The sequence below is a fragment of the Microtus ochrogaster genome, linkage group LG3 (assembly GCF_000317375.1).
Source record: "Microtus ochrogaster isolate Prairie Vole_2 linkage group LG3, MicOch1.0, whole genome shotgun sequence".
NCBI classification, from domain to species: Eukaryota; Metazoa; Chordata; class Mammalia; order Rodentia; family Cricetidae; genus Microtus; species Microtus ochrogaster.
Genome location: NC_022029.1, coordinates 47,158,368 through 47,180,803, shown reverse-complemented (window position 1 = coordinate 47,180,803; position 22,436 = coordinate 47,158,368). Strand labels below are relative to the sequence as shown.

General features: G+C 38.0%; 1 protein-coding gene across 5 annotated transcripts in view; it reads left to right on the top strand.

The window, feature by feature from the left end:
- Positions 1 to 22,436, top strand: part of Ncoa1 (nuclear receptor coactivator 1) — a 228,516-nt gene that overhangs the window by 45,890 nt on the left and 160,190 nt on the right. For 4 of the 5 annotated variants that reach the window (XM_013351390.2, XM_013351387.2, XM_013351391.2 and 1 more), the window contains exons 2-3: positions 12,424 to 12,502; positions 14,040 to 14,174. The gene's annotated coding sequence lies outside the window, so the exon portion shown is untranslated. The remainder of the gene's footprint in view (positions 1 to 12,423; positions 12,503 to 14,039; positions 14,175 to 22,436) is intronic. The other variant, XM_026785881.1, reaches the window with a different exon arrangement.

Below are 22,436 nucleotides of genomic sequence, written 5' to 3'. Positions count from 1 at the left end.
GAGTCTTCCAAAACTTCAAAGCCCAATATCAGTGACATATCTTCTCCAACAAGGCCTTACTTCCTAATCATTCCCTAAAAGTTCTGCCAGCTGGGTATCAGTTTTTGAAATTTATGAGCCTGTGGAGGCCATTCACATCCAAACCACCAGTGTCTAAAGTTATGAGTGTGAAAAATCAACCTGGAGAGTATACAGACAGACTATCTAGGTCATATTGTTGGACAGTACATCTAAAATGAGGATTCTATTAGTTCAGAAAAGTGTGGATATTAGAAACATAAATAACTGGCAACTAGTGTAAGACAGGTTTATTACTTTGGGGAGTGAAATTTTAGGTGAAGGGAAGACTAGAAAGAACCATGTACTAAAGACATTAGTATGAGTGCTTGTTTAGTATAGCCAGCTAAAGAACTGATTGTGGATATACATGAACAGATGGCTCGTTACCCTCATTCTTTCCCATCTCGTTCAGGAGGGCCTGGAGACAGTGATACCAAGTAGCACGCACACAACACTCAGACTTTGGGGGTTAAAAATATTCCTTAATATGTTGGGCCATGGTGGTGCATGCCTTTAATCTCAGTACTCGGGAAGTAGAGGCAGGCAGATCTCTATAAGTATGAAGCCAACCTGTTCTACAGAGCAAGTGCCAGAACAGGCTACAAAGCTACACAGAGAAACCCTGTCTCGAAAACAAACTAAAAACCCTTTAATAGAAAAACTAGGGTTTTTGGAGAATGGCAGATTTTAGGCCAGGACAGGGAATACTCCAAATTCTAAAAGGGCTTGGCAGAGGAATGGGGATACTGATCTGAAAAAAAGCACCCAGTGACCAAGTGCTGCAACAATTTGAACAACAAACAAATCAAACCCATAATATTAGATTATAACCCAAGCAAAAATAAATATTCTTGAATTCATATAATAGAAATTAATGATTAAATAAATGATCTAATTTATGTATCTTCCAATGAAGAATCCTGGTTTACCCCCAAGGGGTTGGAGTTTAAGTGCATGCTGCACTGCGTGACTGAGAAGGAAAACTCTCTGAACAGATGCTATTGAACATTACTTAAGCTAAGATCGAGGGACTTTCATGGGATATGTTAAAGAGCATAAGATGTTTGTCATGGGAGCAATCAAGAAGAAATCCAGGAGAGACTTTGGGGCCCTAAAGTATATGCCTTTAACTTTGACCAATGTTGCAGAATATTTATTATAATCAGAAACTGACAGTCATTTTGTGTCTATCAAAAGCCCCCTTAAAACTTCAGCTATGAGGAAGACAGTCTAGTGAATCTCTTAATTATGCATGCATTCATCTAGTTTCTTATATTAAGCCTTCAGAGAACAAAAATATCAAGATCATGTCATGTTGGTCTCCTATGACATGAAAATGCCTGTGTGCTCAGTTCTGATTTAATATGTCATCTGTCTGTACAGAACCTCTCTGCAAGAAACATCATTTAAATAATGTGCATTTTCGAAAATTACTTCTGAAGCTAAGTGCACTAAGTTCATTGTTACTTGAGTAACTTGATATAGTCCTGATAGAAATTTCACATGTTTTTTTCTTGTCAGCAAATGGAAACTTAGCACCTGGAATAGATGAACTGAATTTTGACACTCAATATTTGCAATTGCTACTACCATAAGTTTGATAGTATCTGTTTCAATTGCTTAATGACACAGAACAAAAATTAGCCCCAAACTTGATAGCTTAAATAGCTCTTCCTTCCTTCCTTCCTTCCTTCCTTCCTTCCTTCCTTCCTTCCTTCCTTCCTTCCTTCCTTCTTTCTTTCTTTCTTTCTTTCTTTCTTTCTTTCTTTCTTTCTTTCTTTCTTTCTTTCTTTCTTTCTTTCTTTCTTTCTTTCTTTCTTTCTTTCTTTCTTTCTTTCTTTCTTTCTTTCTTTCTTTCTTTCTTTCTTTCTTTCTTTCTTTCTTTCTCAGCTGGGGTGACACTTACTCAGTTGCTTGTTGCTCTGGACTGGTCTGTCTGTAACTTCACTCATATGACTGACACTTCCAGTATCTATACATGGCTTCTCCACAGCATCGTGATGTTAGATGTTCAGACCTCTTACATGGCTTCCAAGGGGCAGAAGAGGGAAGCTGCTAGTCCTGCCCATTTCTGGAGTTTAAGAACATCATTTCCATCATATCCCCTGGTCAGATGAAGGGCCAGCCAGGGTTAAGGGTCTGGGAAATGGATAGGTCATATAATGTACTTGAAAGGAAGGAATTCATGAGAGTCATCTTTGGAGGAAAGCATGTGGCCTTATCACCAATCATATTATAATTGGACTTACAGGGTTTTGATTGATCTTATGCTTTAATTGTAATCCTGTTAGAAATTGGATGTTATAAGTGTTAAATAAAAATTATCTTAATTTAAAGGATTTTAAAATCATGCGAGGCCTTGTTACAATCTTTTTAGCCTGGTGTGGTAGCTTACATCTGTAATCCCCATGTTTGGGAAATGAAGACTTTAAGATTACAAGTTCAGTACTGGGCTACATAGCCAGTTCTAGGCCAGACTATGCTATAGAATGAGACCTTGTCTCAAAAAACCAAAAATGAAATAAAGTATGTATATAAAAATCTCTTATTATTTTTATTCTGTACAAATTTATCCTGAGTAATTGGAGCTGTACTATGAGAATTTATCCTGATATGGAAAGTTGGTGGCACATTCCCTATTTTCCTAAAGCCCAGCTAAACTTTGTAGAGCACGGTTTATCAAAAATTATCATAATTAAGCTGGGTGTGGTGGCTCATGCCTTTAATCCTAGCACTTGTGAGGCAGAGGCAGAGGCAGGAGGATCTCTGTGAGTTCAAAGTCAGCCTGGTCTATATAGTGAGCTCCAGGACAGCCAGGTCAATGTAGAGAGACCCTGTCTCAAAAAACAAACGAAACAAAAATTATAATTAAAATATGAATACTTTAGCTAAGTAATTTTACTTCCTGAGTAACATAGTATTGATGGCAGTGTCAAAATATTTGAAGCAGTACCAGTGAGAGACTAATTAAATTACATACATCATTTAATATTGTGAAATTGTTTAAAGGATTATATATGTGGAGATAATATAAAAATGATATGAGATGAGCTATACTACACAGGAGGAAACATCTGAGAACGTGGTTTAATGGTAAAGGGCTTGCCTAGTGCTTCCAAGGCATTGGTTGGATCAGCAGCACGAAGATGGAGTGGAGGACTAAAACACATCTTACTCCACTGTAAGAATGTGTAAGTACTTACCTTTCTCGTAATGGTACGAGATATCGTAGTGCCCATGTGATCTGCTGAAGTTGAGTAAATGACCTGGGCAGTGTGACATAGCCTCAGGCTACTGTTGGCATTCTGACAGCACCTCAAGAAAAGTATCTATTCTCTTCATTTCAGAATGGGATGACATAGAATTTGTTGTACTACTCTGAGTGACATACATTTAAATTTTATATAAATTGTTTTGGAATTTTCTATTTAATATTTTGCACTCCCATCGACTACAACAGATAATTCAAACTAAAAAACAAAACCACAGCTAAGGGAGAATACTGTTTTTCATTTATGCATATTTCCTCGTTTGAACCAGAATATTGAATTAAACATTTAGACAGGAATGGGCAAAGGGGTAGTGGGAGAGATTAAACACATGAGTTGGATTATCTAGATTATGTGTTGAGAGTTGTCATCTTTGCATTGTTCAGATATTTCCCTATTACATTATTGGATTCTTATTTTCTTGCTGTGTTAAACAATTCATTGTATTCTAGAAACAGGTTCTTTATCAGATATTTATCTTACAGCTAGTTTATTGCTTAACATTATGTTTTTAGAATAGTATCTTTTGAATGGTAGAAATCTATGTTGAGGCCCTTGATTTAATTTGAGCACATGACTCTCATTTAATTTGTTTTATTTCTTTGTCTTTTTTGTTTGTGTGTGTGTATATGTGTGTGTGTTATGCATATGTGTATGTAGGCTTTGTTAAAAGTTCTTTGTGTGTGTAGGGTGATGTTGGGAGAATATTTGTTCCTGGTGAGAACTATTAGTCCAAAGTTTTAAAAGATGGAATATCTTAGCCACCTTTAATCCCAACACTCAGGAGGCAGAAGCTGGTGGATCTCTGAGAGTTCGAGGCTAGCCTGGTCTGAATAGTGTGTTCCATGACTGTAGAAATAACCAGGCTAGCGAAGGATAAAACAATTATATTTTATTTATTATAAGGGGAAAACTCAAGAAACAGGAAATGAGAAATCCAAGCACAGCAGTGTCCTATGGGAAAAGGTATAGAGAGGGTGCACACGGAGGTGCACACCTTCTATCTTGGGTCCCAGCAAAGCCGCCCCATCACAGGACAGCCAAAACTATATAGTAAAATCCTGCCTCAAAAACAAAATAAAACAAATTTAAAAAGATGCATGTCTTCAGCCTTTCACATCTTGCTTAAAATAATGTCACTCCATATGTCATATGATAGACTTATAGCAAGTTGGTCTCATTTTAATCTTCCATTTTATGCTATAGCACATTTTAAAATTTCTTTATATGTTTTGTACCCTGCAGTATATTATACTATGTTTAATTAGTTATAACCTCAAGTGAACAGAAATAAGAGGAGAGCTGGGAAGATTGTTTAGTGGCTAGTTAACCTGCCCTACAATCATGAGGACCAGAGTACACATGTAAATCTTGGATGCTCATGGCAGCTGCCTGGAATTTCAGCTTTGGAAGGCAAAGACCCTAGAGGATCCTCAGAGCAAGCTGGCTAGCAAATCTAGCCATATTGGTAAGCTCTGGGTTTGTTTGAGAGGACTACCTCATTGAATAAGATGATTGATGGATAGTGTTTCCCTACATCAGCCTCAGGCCTCCAACATACATGAGTAACAATGTTCATGTGCACTTACACACACAAGTATGCCTACATACCTGTAAACAAGTACACAAACATGCACATCACTCATAAAAATACAAAAATGGGAAAAAGAAAAATAAGAGGAAAAATATTTTTATATTTATTTTCCTTTTTGTCTTAGTGACAGTGTCCTTTGCTTTACAGAAGCTTCTCAGTTTTAGTAGGTCCCATTTATTCAATGTTGCCCTTAATGTCTGTGCTGCTGGGGTTATACCTAGGAAGCGATCTCCTGTGCCCATCTGTTGTAGGGTACTTCCCACTTTCTCTTCTATCAGGTTCAGTGTGTTCAAACTGACATTGAGGTCTTTAATCCATTTGGACTTGAGTTTTGTGCATGGTGATAGATATGGGTCAATTTTCATTCTTCTACATGTTGACATCCAGTTGTGCCAGCACCATTTGTTAAAGATGCTTTCTTTCTTCCACTGTATACTTTTAGCTCCTTTATCAAAAATGAGGTGTTCATAGGTTTGTGGGTTAAAATCTGGGTCTTCTATACGATTCCATTAGCCGACTTCTCTGTTTTTAGGCCAGTACCACACTGTTTTCATCACAGTAGCTCTGTAATAGAGTTTGAAGTCAGGGATGGTAATGCCTCCAGAAGATTCTTTATTGTATAGGATTGTTTTGGCTATCCTGGGTTTTTTGTTTTTCCATATAAAGTTGATTATTGTCCTCTCAAGATCTGTGAAGAATTTTGATGGGACCTTGATGGGGATTGCATTGAATCTATAAATTGCCTTTGGTAGAATTGCCATTTTTACTATGTTGATTCTCCCAATCCAAGAGCAAGGGAGGTCCTTCCATTTTCTGGTATCCTCTTCAATTTCTTTCTTCAATGCCTTAAAGTTCTTGTCAAATAGATCTTTTACTTCCTTGGTTAGAGTTACCCCAAGATATTTTATGCTATTTGTGGCTATCGTGAAAGGTGAAGCTTCTCTGATTTCCCTCTCTGCTTCCATATCCTTTGTGTATAAGAGGGCAACTGATTTTTTGGAGTTGATCTTGTATCCTGCCACATTACTAAAGGTGTTTATCAGCTGTAGGAGTTCTTTGGTGGAGTTTTGGGGGTCGCTTATGTAGACTATTTGTTTTTTTGTTTTTGTTTTTGTTTTTCACCTGGTATTTTGCTCTTGCATGGAGAACTAACTTCCTTTAACATTTCTCATACTTACTGGTTTACTTTTTTGTTTTTACTAGATTGTCTAATATTATGGTTACATGAAAGTCTTCTATGGTTTCAACAACTTTATCATTTCTGATTCTGTTGGTAGTTTTATCTCTTAATCTTAGTAGAAGGGTTTTTTTTTTTTAGATTTCCTGTAATATTACTTTTTAGTGTGTATGTATGTGTATATATGGCCTATGGAGGCCAGAAAAAGGTGTTGATTCCCTTGAGCTAGAGTTGTAGGTTGTGAGCAACCTAATGTGGATGCTAGAAACTGAATATTGGACTTCTGCAAGAGCAACAAGCACCTTTACCTGCTGAGCCTCGTCTTCCACCCTAAATGTCTGTTTTTCTTGCTGTTGTTCATGCATCCTAAATTTTTCCTTATGGTGAGTCCTTGCAGAGGGACAGAGGAGATGCGGGTGTTCTTCTTCTGCAGTTCTCTCTGGTCCTCTGTGCTGTGCCTTGAGTCCTTGTGTCAGGAACTGAGCTGGGTTTGGGTTTACAGTCATTACTTTTAGTTTACCCCTGGCTTTAAACTTCCTAAACACTATCTTCTGCTCACTGTGTCTAGATCACTGCACACAGCATTGCATGCTGTTTGCCCTCTTTGTTTTGCACCACTCACCTTCCAGCAGTCTTCGCACATCTGTTCCACAGAGGATTGTATTTTATGTTGTTGTCCATCTCCTAATGATTGATATGGCTTCTCTTTGTTCTGATCTGGAATGAATTGCAGTCAGGCACTGAGGTTTGGGCTTTGTCAGCATTCTTGTTCTCGTTCCCTTATGGAAGTCATATTCTACTATTTATTTGTGGTTAGTCCTGGACAGGAACCCCCTACCCTTCCCCTAGTTATATTAGATGTCTTCTTGTGATTGGTGCAACATTCCTTACCCATTACCTTTTCTTGTTCCTCAACCCTAGCAACAGTATTCTTTGTTTCTCACACTGAGTTTTTTCCAAACCACATCGCCTCCCCAGAGGCTTAAGCATTTTGATTTTACTCTCCCTTTAAGCAGTGAATTTTGCCTGGATACCAAAGTGAAAGGTTTTCTATTGTTTCTCTAAATTCTAGGCTTTTTCCCCCTTTTGGAGAACAGGCAAGCTTTTAGACCCATTCCTTGATTCTTTCTGCATATTGTTCTAATAATTCAGGGCTTCTCTGACCTCCTGTCTCACTCTGTGTATGTACACCCGTGTGCACATGCATGTGGAAGTCAGAGATTGACATGGGGTATCTTTCAGGACTGTTCTCCACTTTTATTTTTTGAGACAGGTTTCATTAATTCTGAGGTTCATTGATTCTGCTTGATTGGTTGAAAAATGAGCTTCAGAAATCTGCTAGTCTTCCCAACCCACAGTGTGAGATTATAGGCACATGCCACCATGAAAATTACTGGCCTGTTTCTTGAGTTCTGGGGACCAGAGCTCAGATCTTGATTCTATGTGCCATGGGTCTCTTACTAATTGAAGGTAGCCTTTCCTGTCATATTTTTAATCTTTCTTGGGACACCTGTTTGAGGCACGTGGATTGTCTTCCACTTAAGTCTTTGTGTCTGGGGATCCACAGCTATTCCAAAATGGCATACTGGTTTATACTAGATTTTGAAGAATTCATTAGAATTTCAGCTAGGTTCTTACTGAACCTTTTTTTCTTCTTTTTCTGTGATTTACCAAACAGTTTACAGTCATTTCTTGGAGGAGAAAAAAAAAATTCCAAGGAGAAAAAAAATTTACTAGGAATTTTACTAGACTTACTTGGTAAATAATAAATTTACTTGGTTGTAGTATTCTGCACCATTCTTTGTTATAATAAGAGTGTGTGTGTGTGTGTGTGTGTGTGTGTGTGTATCTGCGTGTGTGTATCTGTCTATGTCTGTGTGATCCCCCACCCCCAATCAGGGGAGGCATGTTTTTGTGGCTTTCTGCATCTGTGTAAAAGTGGAACTGTTTGGAGTTCCATTAGCTGTTTTTCTGCTGCTGTGATAGAACACACTGACAAACACAGTGACAAAGCACCTTAAGGAAGAAAAGATGTCTTTTAGCTTTTGGTTCCAGAGAGATGGAGTTCATTATACTGGGGAAAGTGTGGCATGGTGGCAGGAGCAAGAAAGTGGCTGATGGGGGCTAGAGAGATGGCTCAGTGGTTAAGAGCATTGCCTACCCTTCCAAAGGTCCTGAGTTCAGTTCCTGGCAACCGCACGGTGGCTCACAACCATCTGTAATGAGGTCTGGTGCCCTCTTCTGGCCTGCAGACATACACACAGACAGAATATTGTATACATAATAAATAAATATTTAAAAAAAAGAAAGTGGCTGATCATATTTTCTTCCACACACAGGAAGCAAAAAGAAAAAACAGTCCCATGGCCAACACATGATGCAGAATGCATTTAGTTCAATTTCTTCAACATCCCCTGTAACCGTTAATGGTCTTCCCACTGTTCAAAAGGCCAAAACTCAAAGTGTCTTTTGAGATATAAGGCAATCTCTTAACTGTGACCCCTTGTAAAGTAAAAATAAATGAAAAAAAAAATCACATAGTTCCAAAATACAATAGTACAAAGTATACATTAGCATTCCAAAAAGGAATGGAGAACACAATGAGAAAAAAATAGACCAAAGCGAGCCTGAAACCCAGCAGGGCAAACACTAAATCCTGTCATGTGTCTAGCTCTTGAGTTTTAAAGGGCTTAGATTGCTCTGCCCCTTCAGCTTTGCTATCTAACACTTTTGCCCCCTCTGGACTAGATCAACTCCCAGTAAGCTCTTCTCCTTGGTGCTTATCTTACAATTCTGCATCTCCAACATCTTAGTATCTCCACGTAATCTAGGCTGCTTCACATTAACTGATTTTACCAATGGCCTCTTAAGATCTACTCACATGGACTCCAATCCTGCCACACATTGCCTAGCCTCTGTGGCTCTCATAAACTGTGGGGAAAGAACCCATAACTCTTCAATCTTGTTTCTTGTCTCTAGAACCATTACCACATAGATGAGACTACCATGTTCACCTGCCAGCTTAGGATGTTCCCTGACCCCCTGGACAACAGCTACAGAAGCTTCTACACACGGAAACTGATGAAAACCTCACTAGGCAGTTGCTTGCTAGGAGCAAGGAATCCCTTGGGTTCTCATCATAAGTTGGAGGCATACTGGTGGGTTTGACCCTGAGGGTAGCTTCTCTGTTTTTTCAGTGCAGAGCAGGAGGCTCTCTCTAATGGTTAAATTCTTTAACCATTACTGCCTCTTTTCAACACACGTCTTGACTACAGTCTTCAGCTTCCTCACCAAACTGTACATCTTTCATTTCTTTATGACACATCTGTTGCTGTTTTTTCATTTTATAGCTGTGTTAGAGTAATCAGTAATAACCAGGCCACAGACTCAGCATTATGCTATCTTAAAATTTCCTCTGTGTTTTAATTTAGCGGATGCAGCTTCTCGGGACGTGGGCAGAATACAGCTAGATTCTTTGGCAAACTCTCATATGAAAGGCTTTTAGCCCAATTGCTGATAGGGTCCTTGTTCATCTCAGAAACCCCATAAGCCGGACCTCCACTGTCTTCATTACCTATCTTCAAGGCTTCTGTGAGAATGGCCCACTAAACTCAGCTCATAACATTCAATAGCTTTGCTAGTCTAAAGTTCCAGAGTCTTTCACATTCTTCTGAAAAACAACATAGGCAGGTTCTTCACAGCAACAAACGCTGTTTCCTGGTACTAGTTTCTGCATTAATTACTTTGCTGCTGCTATGATAAAATACACTGACAAAAGCAACTTAAATGAAGAAAGGATTTATTTTAACTTATGGTTCCAGAGAGATGAAGTCCATCATGGGGAAACGTATGGCATGGTGGCAGAAGCAGGAAGTTGACTGATCATATTTTATCTATACATAGGAAGCAGAGAGAGAAAATAGGAAATAGAGCAAAGGCATAAACTCTCAAGGCCCAGCTCCAGTGATGTACTTCCTCTAGCAAGGCTCCACCACCTAAAGACTCCATAAGCTTCCTAATCAGTGCACCACCTGGGAACTAAGTGTTCGTTCACATGAGCCTGTTGGGGACATTTCTTATTTCAACTATCAGAGAGAGTGCTTGACAAGGTATATGCCATTTCAAATGTCTGTTCTTGCTGATCTTCTACAATGCTCTCATTTTTCTTTATTTGCCTCATTTATGAAAATTTAATCAGGGGGGCTACTTCCTTAGCAAAGCATTTACTGTACCCTCCAAGTAGAGCAGAACATCCCTGGCCTTTATCTCTTTTATACTGTGTTTCATTTGTCTCAAGCCCATGGAAATCAACCCTCAGCAAGTGTTAATTATTTCAGATTTTTTTTTATTATTTCAGATTTTGAGACCTGTTTCTTTGAGGATTATCCCTCTATTTTTCAGTGTGAATAGCAGTTAATAAGTTTCAAATGGACTCATGGAGTCAGCTTGAAAGTAAAGATAAAACAGTATAGAAGGGAACTTGTTTATTAATAGAATAAACATTTTAGGTTTTTAAAATTTATATGTGTTTGGTGCATGTATGTATGTACTTGCGTGTATGTACCCATATATGAACATACATGCAAATGTGTGTGTGCTTGTGGAGGCCAGAGGCCAATGTTGGGTATTTTTCACATTACTATTTTTCTAAAACATGGTCTCTTCACCAACCCTGGAGCTCATCAGTTCAGTTAGATGGGCTAGCCTGTCAGCTCTGGAGAGCTGTGACTTTAGCCCTGATTACTCGGCTTGCAGATGCTCACCACCATACCCAGCTTTTACATGGGTACTGGGGATCTGAACTCAGGTCCCCAATGCTTGTACAGCAAGCTTTTGGTCCACTGGCCCATTTCCCTAAATCCAATTTAAGATTATTGTACACGTATTTTTAAATTTATACATAAACTGTACAAATAATATTAACTTATTTTTGTTTTTTCAAGACAGGGTTTCTCTGTGCAACAGTCCTGGCTGTCCTGGAACTTGGTTTGTAGACCAGGCTGGCCTTGAACTCACAGAGATCCACCTGCCTCTGCACCCTGAGTGCTGGGATTAAAGTTATATGCCAACACTACCCTACTATGAGGTAGAATTTTTAAATGTATCTTTTTAACTGATGGATGAAAATATAAAAATTGTGCTTATTGCTCGTGCTCTCTCTCCTTCTGCTCCTGATTTGGACCTTGAGATTTCTGTCCGGTGCTCCAATGTGAGTCTCTGTCTCTGTCTCTGTCTCCTTTCATCGCCTGATGAAGGTTAATATTCAGGAGGATGCCTATATGTTTTTCTTTGGGTTCTCCTTATTTAGCTTCTCTAGGACCACTAATTATAGGCTCAATGTCCTTTGTTTATGGCTAGAAACCAAATATGAGTGAGTACATCCCATGTTCCTCTTTTTGGGTCTAGCTTACCTCACTCAGGACCACGAGGGGTGCACCCACACACTGAGACAATGGGGATGTTCTACTGGGAACTCACCAAGGCCAGCTGGCCTGGGTCTGGAAAAGCCTGGGATAAAACTGGACTCTCTGAACATAGCGGACAATGAAGACTACTGAGAACTCAAGAACAATGGCAATGGGTTTCTGATCCTACTGCATGCACTGGCTTTGTGGGAGCCTAGGCAGTTTGGATGCTCAACTTGCTAGACCTGGATGGAGGTGGGGGTTCCTTGGACTTCCCACAGGACAGGGAACCCTGATTGCTTTTCGGGCTGAGGAGGGGGGGGAACTTAATTGGGGGGGAGGGAAATGGGAGAAGGAGGCGGGGAAGAGACAGAAATCTTTAATAAATAAATAAATTTAAAAAAAGCTACATAGAAAAAAAATAAATCCATTTATGGTAAAAAAAATAAAAAATCAGCTCAATTAACAAAACTTTAGATAGATTACCAAAGTAAAAAAGGAAAAAAACTTATATTTTAAAGAGATATACTTTAATATTGTATATAAGCACATCTGGAGCAGAATTAAAGTAATCATGGCAAAATAAAAAAAATTGTGCTTATTTGTGGGGCATCAGGTAATTTCCCTCTTCTGTGTGTGTTTGTGTGTGCACACATACATGTATGCACATGAGTGTGAAGCACAGAGTAGAACCTCAGCTGTTGTTCCTCAGTTACTGTCCACCTTGTTTTTTGAAATAGGACCTCTCATTGACCTGAAACTTGCCACATAACCTGAGCTTTCCAACCAGGAAACTTCAGGGGTCCAATGGTGTTGATACATGTATATGTTCATTATGTAATGTTTTTGTCAAGTTAAATGTTTATTTCTCCAAACATCATTTCTTTATGGTAAAAACACTTAATTTCTTTCTTCTAGCTTTTTGAAGTATATACTACAATGCTGTACAGTAACACCACTGTACGACAGACCGCCAGAATTTCCTATTTCTATCTAGGTTAGTATGTATTGCTGAGTCTCTTCCTGTCTCTCTCTGCTCCTAATCTCTACAGCCTCTGGTCATGACCATTTTATTCTTAACATCTACAAGATCAACTTTTATATTCCACATGTGAGTGAGATTATGCAGTACTCATCCTTCAGGCTTATGTCAATTAATGCAATTATCTTCAGTTCCAGCCATTTTGTCACAAATGACAGGATTTCAATCTGTTTTCACTGGGTGTGTACACCACATTATCGTTACCCATTCATCAGTGGATGGGCACTTCGGTTGTTCTCATTTCTTGGCTATTATGAATAGTGCTGCAATGAGCATTGGAGTGCAGATGTCTCTTTGATGTACTGATTTCATTTCCTTTGGATATAGATCCAGAAATGGAGTTTCTGGATCATATGGTAGTTCTATTTTTAATTTTTGAGGAATCTCCATACTGTTTTCCATAATGGAGGTAGTAATTTGCATTCCCAACCGCAGTGTACAAGGGTTCCCTTTCTTCCACATCCTCATCAGCACTTGCTGTCTTTTGTCTTTTTGATAGTGCCCATTCTTATTGAAGTGAGATGATAACTCATTGTGATTTTGATTTGCATTTCCCTGTTTATTAGTGATGCGAAACGCTTTTTTCAGACACTTGCCCATTTGTGTGGAATAAAGGACAGCAGTTGTGGAATAAATAGGGTGGGTGAAAAAGCAGAGAACACTGTGGGCATGAAAATAGGAGAGAAGGTAGTTGTCCAGATGGTTAGCGTTCAAATACAGCTGGCTGAACGTTAGTTCTGGGAACCACAGAAGGAATTAAGTAGCCCAGGGTCCTAAATTGACCCAATAGAGTGATCATCTCTGGAGCTTGGTTATCTGTTTGTGATTTAGAGGGATGTGAATGAAGAGTTAGCTCTTAGGGTTGGTATACAGCTCAGTTAGTTGGCAGGGTTAGATTCCTAGCATGCTGACTTCTCCCTGAGTGATTAAACTAAAGCCATTAGGACTCACATTTCTTAAGAAAGCTCTCCCTGTAAGGTCCCCACTGCTTGGTGTAATTCTGAGGTGAAGTAGGGACAGTCAGCATTACCAGTGGCCCAAATATGAACACTAGCCATAATACTGGGTTCTTTGCTATCCCTAAATTTTTTTTTTTTTGGTTTTTCGAGACAGTGGAACTTCTGTCTCTTTTTATTGTTTGGTTTTACCTGGGGCAGGGTGTAGAGGATGTTGCTTGGATGACTTCAGCAGTTCTGTGTTGGTGTAGTCTGAGGCCTTTTGATTCTTTGGGACATCAGTGAAAACTCATGTCCATAAGTTTGCTGCAGCTCTCCATAAGGGACCTGAACTTAAAAAAAAAAAAAAAGCAGTCAACTTCCCATCAACTTTATATATTTCTCTGTTATTCCTGTAATCTTGGATTTAATTTCTTTTCCACCTGCAGTAGTGACACAATGAGAATTGGCATTCTTATCCAATTAGAGCATCTAAGAACCTTTGTGTGCCTAATGGATTTCTGTGGCCTAAATGTGCCTTTTTTCTTCTGCTTTAGATCTGTCCATACTAATGAAAATGTAACTGGAACCGATCTGATGATAAAACCAAGGATCATTAGACAAGATCACGTGGGAGGAAACCTTGCTTCCTAATGAAGACACCAACATTCAGAATTTCTCCCTATTCAAAGGTATTTGAGGCACAGTTTTACTTAACTTGACTTGCTGGTGTTGATTTCATAATGTTCTATATGTAAGTTTGGGAAGTTTAACTGTTCTTACATGTTAGAGGGTTTAGCTTTTTGTTGTTGTTGTTGTTTTTGTTTTGTTTTTCAAGACAGGGTTTCTCTGTAGCTTTGGAGCCTATCCTGGAACTAGCTCTCGTAGACCAGGCTAGCCTCAAACTCACAGCGATCCACCTGCCTCTGCCTCCTTAGTGCTGGGATTAAAGGCATGCGCCACCGCAGCCCATCAAGGGTTTAGCTTTTAAAGACCAGTCCACTGTTCCCCATGGCCTGCCTTACTCCACTCTTTAAGAAATAGACTGAAGATTGATTGATACTCAGTAAGCCATACTAGGATTGGAGTAATGTTACCTGAGAATTCTGTGCCTACCTGCATTCCCAGCCTTTAGGAGGCTGAGATAGGGAATCATCATGAAATTTAGGCCATCCTGGCCTCACAGTGAGATCCTGTTTCCACAAAACTAAAAAGAAAGTCAATTTAGGGCTGGAGAGATGGCTCGGTGGTTGGGAGCGTTGCCTGCTCTTCCGGGGGTCCTGAGTTCAATTCCCGGCGACCCCGTGGTGGCTCACAGCCATCTGTGGGGGGGGTCTGGCGCCCTCTTCTGGCCTTCAGGCATACAGACAGAGTGTTGTATACATAATAAATAAATAAATAAATAAATAAATTTTAAAAAAAAGAAAGTCAATTTAATGGTTATTTGATTATGCCATGATTCTTGACATTAACCGCTAAATCCAGTGTCCTAACAGAGCATAGTCATTCATAGTGAGGCCTTTAGTAATGATCATAACATGGTTCAGTTAGACACTTTCTTTTCCTTTTCTCTTAAACTAAGTGTTAAGGATTTTCTAGCCACCAGAAATGTCACTGTTACTCCTGTGGGACCTTTGGATCTGGTGGACTAGTTTCACTTGGAGGAGAAAGGCAAGATATATAATTAGAGAGTCAAGTGACTTCTAAAACATGGGGTGGATCTCTACTTTAGAGAATAACATAAGACAACTAATCCCCAAAAGGAATGAATTATCAAAGGAAATAAACACAACGGTAGTTATCTATGTACAAATTAGAAATATAAGAGAGTTATTTGTGTGTTTTTTTTAAAAAATAAATTTTTTCTTTATTTTTTTTACATAAATGGAGGGAATGTATATTAGGATAAGCAAAGCTGATTGATATCTAGGTCTCTTTTAACAGTAATTTAGAAAATAGTATTTTGTTAGAATATAAAGGTAAAAAAACTGAGAATAATGTTTCACCTATTAGTAGGACTAAGTCCATATTTTTCTATTTTGTGAAGAAAATATGGAAAATAGCATATTAAAAAGAATGAGAATTCATGCTATGGCAATCCTGTTTACCTCAGTTGTAAAAGAATTCCCTCCCAGAAGAGGGAAAAGCTAGCTCATATCAGGTAGAAAGTGTGCTGTTGTCTAGTAGATAGGTACATTCCACCTTTCCAAGTGTATTTGTGTGTGTGTGTGTGTGTGTGTGTCATTTTAAATCAGCATATGGTTTGTCTTACTATTAGAGCCATTGTACTTAACTTTTTCTAGGTGATATTTCTTTTTAATTTACTTCATATCACTTGAATGCCTTAAGCTTTACAAAACAAACAACAACAATAAAAATGGTTTTTAGATTTGTGGAAAGATGTAAATTACTCTAGACCTTTATTATAAATGATGCTGAATGTAGCATAATTAATAAAAACCCAGATACAGAAATCGGGGTTCAACTGGGAGGTCAGAAAAACAAAACAGCCAGTCACTGGTTCTTCTTATCTCTACCTCGGTCCGAAATGGCGATCCTGCCTCCAGGAATCTCAGAATGAGACTGTGTCTGAGAGCTGTCTCCTACTGTCTTATATTTCTTTCTAGTGAATTTGAATGTCAGTTTCAGATACCTCTTCAATATAGCAAGGTTATGTCTGTATTCATATTTACTTTTGTTTTGAAAACAAAGAGAATTACAAGTTCCATAGTACCTTTGAACTGTATGTACCCTCTGATAAGGTTTTAGAGAAATTTAGAATGTAAGATTGTGGGATTATGTTGCATGGTGGGTTCCAGTTATGTGAAATCAGTAAAACATGAGAGAATGAGTTAAGGCCATAGAAAATAATCCAGATTATATGTTCTTTATTACAGTTTTCACAGCTACAATGTTACCTGTTAAAACAATCTTGTCTGGACTGAGTAAAGAGTTGGAAACAAATTTTGTTAAAGTAGGTGATGGGAGGTCTAGCCCTGTGCTGTGCTGCTGCTGTGCCTTTCATGGCACCAGGGAAACTGAATTCATACTTCTTAGCGTTGTAATAATTAGTGTTTAGACTTGTGCTAAAAAAATAAAATATGGGTATAAAACAATATAAATGGATTTTGAAATATTAATGAAATTATCATTAATACCAGAATGCCCTACTACTATAGTATCTAGAAATTTCCTTTTCTTAGCACAAAACATCTCAGTACAGACTACAACTGAGAAGCTTGTAAAAACCAGTTTCAAAGTTAATGATAAATATTATGCTTGGAGAGAAAGTAAAATGAGCTTTTGGCAAAAATGTCTTATCAAAGCCATCACATTGGAGAAGCTGTTACTGCTACACACATGCTGTAGGGTGTTTTGTTTTTTGGTAGAGGGAAAGCTCTGATATTTTGATAAAATAACAACACTTCTTTTAGGTGTTACTGGCTAGGACTGAAGGTACAAAGGTTTCTTGTTTGAATCTTGTTTTGGCCGGTTGATTGGTTGATTTATTTTAAAGCCACTTGTAGCCCAGAGAAGTTGCATTTGTTCCTTCAGTTCAAAGAACAAACAACTACCAAAAAAACTACAAGAAAGGGCTTCTTGGATTGTTGAGTAAAAGAGATTGTACTGTGATAGCAATTCATATCCTGCTTTCTTCCAGGGAAAATAATTAGTATTCAGTAATATATTTCCATCTTGATTCAGCATTGTAAAAATTGAGGCTGTAAGCAGTGTTTGGCCACTAAACCCATATCTTTTCAGAAATTGTAAAGAAATAAGTGGTCAGCAACTATAGAATTATGTTTTCCCATGGTATTGTCTGCTATTGACACAGGTGAAAATGTTTATTCATTATGAATTTGTGTCTTGGTAAAATTGGATATTTATTTATAAGTGATAAATTTATTTTTATTATTTCAGAGGGCCTGATTTAGTATTTCAAACTGTCTCAATTTATAGCTTTATTAATATCACAAGTCTTGATGTTAAAGAAGAAATATGTAGACTTTGGAAAAATCTGATTTATACCACAGAATAACTCAATCTCTAAGAGTTTAACTATTTTCCTGTATTTGATTATTTTACAAAGTTATCAAAATAGATAAGGGAGTTAAAAATTTCTAAAGTCAAATAACAGTAGGGAAGTTCGCTTACCTGAACCTTTGGGATATAGCTAACTCATTTCTAGGAGGTAAGTTTATAGCTGAGAGGTAGCAGCAGAAGGCTCCCTAAGGCTTGCCCAGCAGTCAGTCTAATCAAATCAGTGAGTGTCTGGTTCAGTGAGAGACTGTCCTGTATCCCAAGGGTTTACTGTCCAGCCAGCCTAGCTGAAGCTCAGGAACCCAAGCTGTGCATTCAGTGTGAAGCCCTGTCTCAAGGCAGGTCAGAGTGGTATGGCAAGATTCAGTGTCTTGCTTTGGCCTCTACATTCGTGTACATGGGCATGCACCTACACATACAAGAGAGAGCCTTTCTCAAAAACTATGGTGCAGAGGTTGAGGAAGCTACCTGCCGTTAACTTTTGACCTCTGTGCACACACACATGCATATATCCACACAAACATAAATAAAAACTTTAAAAGAAGTCAGTGAGAACTCAAATAACTTTAAATGATTGCACCAAAAGACCTTAGAAAAAGAACAAGGCAAAATCCAAATTAGTATACAGAAATAAATAATAAAAACCATGCTGAAATTAATGAAATGTAGACTAACAGAACAATACTAGAATGAATAAAACAAAGTATTTTAAAAAAAATGATTAACAAACCTGTAGCCAAATTAACCAGAGAGAAGACCTAAGTTAATAAAGTTAGAGATTGAAAGGGGTCTGTTAGAACATATTCTACTGGATGCAGAGGTCAATTAGAGACCTCTTTGAAAACCTGTTGTCCAAAACACTGGAAAATCTAGACACATATGACTTACTAAAATTAAATCAAGAGGACATATGCATACAACTTGTAATCAGATCTATAACATGCAGCAAAATTAAAGCAATAATAAAAAAAACCCCTCAACAAAGAAAAGCACAGGAACAGGTGTATTCACTGTAGTTTTCTACACCAGCTAACACCAGCTGTCTTCACGTGCCTATGGAAGAGACAGTAGCAAAGCTCTTGTGTGAAGTTGGAGTCATCCAGACACTGAAGCAGGACAGGAAAACGAGCAACAAGAAGAGAACATTGTATAGCAGTTTTACTAGTGAGTGTAAGCACAAAAGCTCTCAGTAAAATACTTATAAGCTGAATTCAAGAACATATCAAGAAGATCAACACCATAACCACTTTGACTTTACTTAAGAGATGCAAGAATAAATCATATACAAATCAGCAATTTAACAACAACAACAACACAAAACCCAAACAAAACATAAATACATTTCAGGTCAGAAGTCACAAGATGTTCTCAGTAGATGTAGAAAAGGCATTTAACAAAATTTTACATTCTTCATGATAAAAGTTCTGAAGAAACTAGGAATAGAAGGACTGGGTCTCAATAAATGATATATATGGCAAACTTTATAGCATTTCCTTTAAAGTGGGGGATGGGACAAGGGTGCCCAACTTTTTATGTCCTTATTTAATATAATGTACTCACAGTCTTTGCTAGAGCGCTAAATCAAGCCAAAGAAATAAAAGAGATACAAACAGAAAAGGAAGAAGTCAAATTACCCCATTTGTAAACAGTATAACCCTATACATAAAAGACTGTAACAACACTACCATAGATCTCTTAGATCTGATAAATACTTTCAGTGAAGTATCAGGATACATTGACAAAAGAAAATCAATAACTTTTCAGAATGCCATGGCATGGAAGAAGGCAGAACAGTCCCAATCACAGAATATTGGGGATGAGGGAATAGGAGGGAAAGGGAGAAATTGAAGAGAATACCAGAAAATCCAAAGGCTTCTTGGATTAGCAGAAATAATATTGTGAAAATAGCTACTTATTTAAAATGATCTAAGATTCGGTACAATTAAAATTCTAATGATATTCTTCCCAATAGAAAAAAGACTATTCTAAGATTCATATGGCAGTACAAGCGAGCATCAATAGCTAAAGCAGTCCTTTGCTGAAAGAACAGTTCTGGAGATATCACAATAACTAATCTGAAATTATACTACAGAGCTCTCAGAGCAAAAAACAGCATGTTAATGGCACAAAACCAGACATGTAGACCAATGTAATAAAAAATAAGATAACCCCCCCCCCAGGGATAAACCCACACAGCTTACAGTCATCTGATTTTTGACAAAGGTTCCCAGACCATACATTGGAGAAAGATAGCATCTTCAACAAACCGTGTTGGAATATCTGGTATATCTGCATGTAAAAGAATGAAACCATATTCCCATCTTTGGCCCTGTATAATAATCTACTCAACATGGATATAGGCTTTAATTTAAAACTTGAGACTGAACCTGGTAAGGGAAAATACTTGAAGATATAGGCATAGCAAAGACTTTCTGAATAGGACACTCAAAGAGTTAATAACAAAATAGCAAGAATGGACAAATGAGATTGTATCAGAACAAAACAAAAACACACGGCCACACTGCAGAGGAAAGAGGCACTGTGAAGACTCAGCTACAGAACTGAAGAGAAACTTTCCAGCTATACATCTAACAAGAGATTAGTATCTAGGTAGCCTAAAGGACTCAAAAAATTAAAGGAAATAATCTAATTAATAAATGGTTGAATAGACTGAATAGAAAGTCCCCCAAAGAAGTACAAATTGCCAAGTAAATAGGAAGTGTTCACCATATTGAACACTAAGAGAACGCAAATCAAAATAATATGGAGGTTCTATCTTATCTCAGTAAGAATGACTGTCATCAAGAAAACATACAATTATTGATGTGGGGAGCAGGGGTTGTGGGGCAAACTGTTGGTGGGAATGTAAATTTTTAGTGCAGTCACCATGGAAATCTATAGGGAAGTTTCCCAAAAACTTAAATAGAAGTACATTCAGCTATACCACTCCTGGATGTATACAAAAGGGAATCCAAGTCAGCAGACAGCAAAGAGACTTTCATGTCCATGTTTACTGTGGCACTGTCCACAATAGCCTTAACAATGGAGGCAGCCTAGATACTCATCAACAGGTGAATGGCATGATGTCATTCGCAGGAAAGTGATGGCCCTAGACCATCATATAAAGTGAAATAAGCCAGGGTGAAAACGACAAATGTCATATGCTTTTTCTCACATGCAGAATCTAGGTTACTCAGATTAAAACATCTAACTTTCAGCTTTGCTATAAAATGCTTTAAAAAAAAAAGAATTCAACAGAATGCTGAAAGTAGATATAAGAAAAATCTTAATGTCTCATTTCATGTTCCACCATAATAGCCAGTCTATTGACACAGGTGATTTTTAATTTGAAATTTTTACTTTAGTAAAAATAAAGAATAAAAAAGAAACAGGTTGAATAAGATTGGTTTGCACCTCAAGCTGATTCTGAATCTGTGATCATAAATATTTTGCAATGAGGCTATTGTTACATGAAAGCACTAGAGTCTGTTAAAGGGTCTCAAGAATTTTTTTAGGTATAGGATAGAGACAAATGCTCACTGATATAGAACCAATTAGATGCAGCCACTGATCCATCTGCCTTTATCCAGTAGTTCTGCCCAGGGGTGAAGAGCACCAACCGCAAGCTGTCTCTCTGCTGTCTGCTCAGCTCATACTACCCAAGAGAGCTGAGAGCAAGAGAGACCCTCTTCCTCAGCTTTTAAGCTGTGTCTAGGCAGACAAGACCATGCCCTAGCATTTGTTGCCTCAAAAGTCATTGGCTAAACTTATTGAAATCCCACCACAGGCTATCAAAACAAAACAAAAACAATTAGAGCTTTGGCAAAACAATGCAGATGCAGAGTCAGTGGGCCCTGGCTGGTCAAAGATGATTGAGCATTGGTGAGCATAACAACACTGTGATGGATCACATGGAATACGTTTCCATGTCAGTTCCTAAGATGCTGACAAACTGCTAGGCCTAGTTTTGTTTGAAGTGTACTTAGGAACCAGCCCTAGTTCAGGCTAGCCGAATAGTGGCTGAGAGGAAGTTTCTTTTCCTTAGAGCATTCTAGTTAATAGAAGAAGAAAGGGTGATAGAATAGAACTCCACCATTTTAGAACAAATGCCTGATCCTAAGCACAGGTCACCAATGGCTACTGGCATTACAGGAACATTTACAGTGGACATTTACAGTGCAACCTTCCTGTGAAGTAACCTTGTTCCCAAATTAAATTTAAACCCTAATCTGATCAAGTCTCTATTTCTAACTGCTAGTTTATGGGAATAGGGTAACATATGAAATGATACACTGGATATTGTCCGCAAAATAGAAGTAGTGGGAGAACTCCTTGGAGTTCAGCAAATAAGGTATGAGCAAAAGGAGGAACCAATGAGGAAATGTTAGATTACTGGCAATGTTTGAACTTTTAGATGGTCATATTTTGTCCATAAGTGTCTATGACACAATTGTGGAAATTTGAATACTGGTTGGATATTTGATGTTCAAGAATTATCCTTAGATGTAAATATAATAAGTACAGTCATATTTGACATTCCTGATATTTTGGGGGTCACATTGAAATATTCACAAGTAGAAGGTTTGCCTTGGATCTGATTCTTTGTTACCCAGGGTACAAAGGAGTCTGTTGTGGAGATAAATGAGATTTGCTATAAGACAGTTGATTGTTTAGAATAGGTGCTTGTGATTTGGGACAATGTACTGATGGAAGGGAGGAGGGTATGACAAAAAAAGGTTCTTTTGTTCAGTTATGTTCATTTAGCAATGAACTGAATTCTTTTTTTTATATATTTTATTTTTTTTTATTGAGAAAAGGAAAAAAAGTAAGTTTCCGCCTCCTCCCAGCCTCCCATTTCCCTCCCCCTCCTCCCACCCTTCTCCCTGTCCTCCCACCTTTCTCCCCCTCCCCCA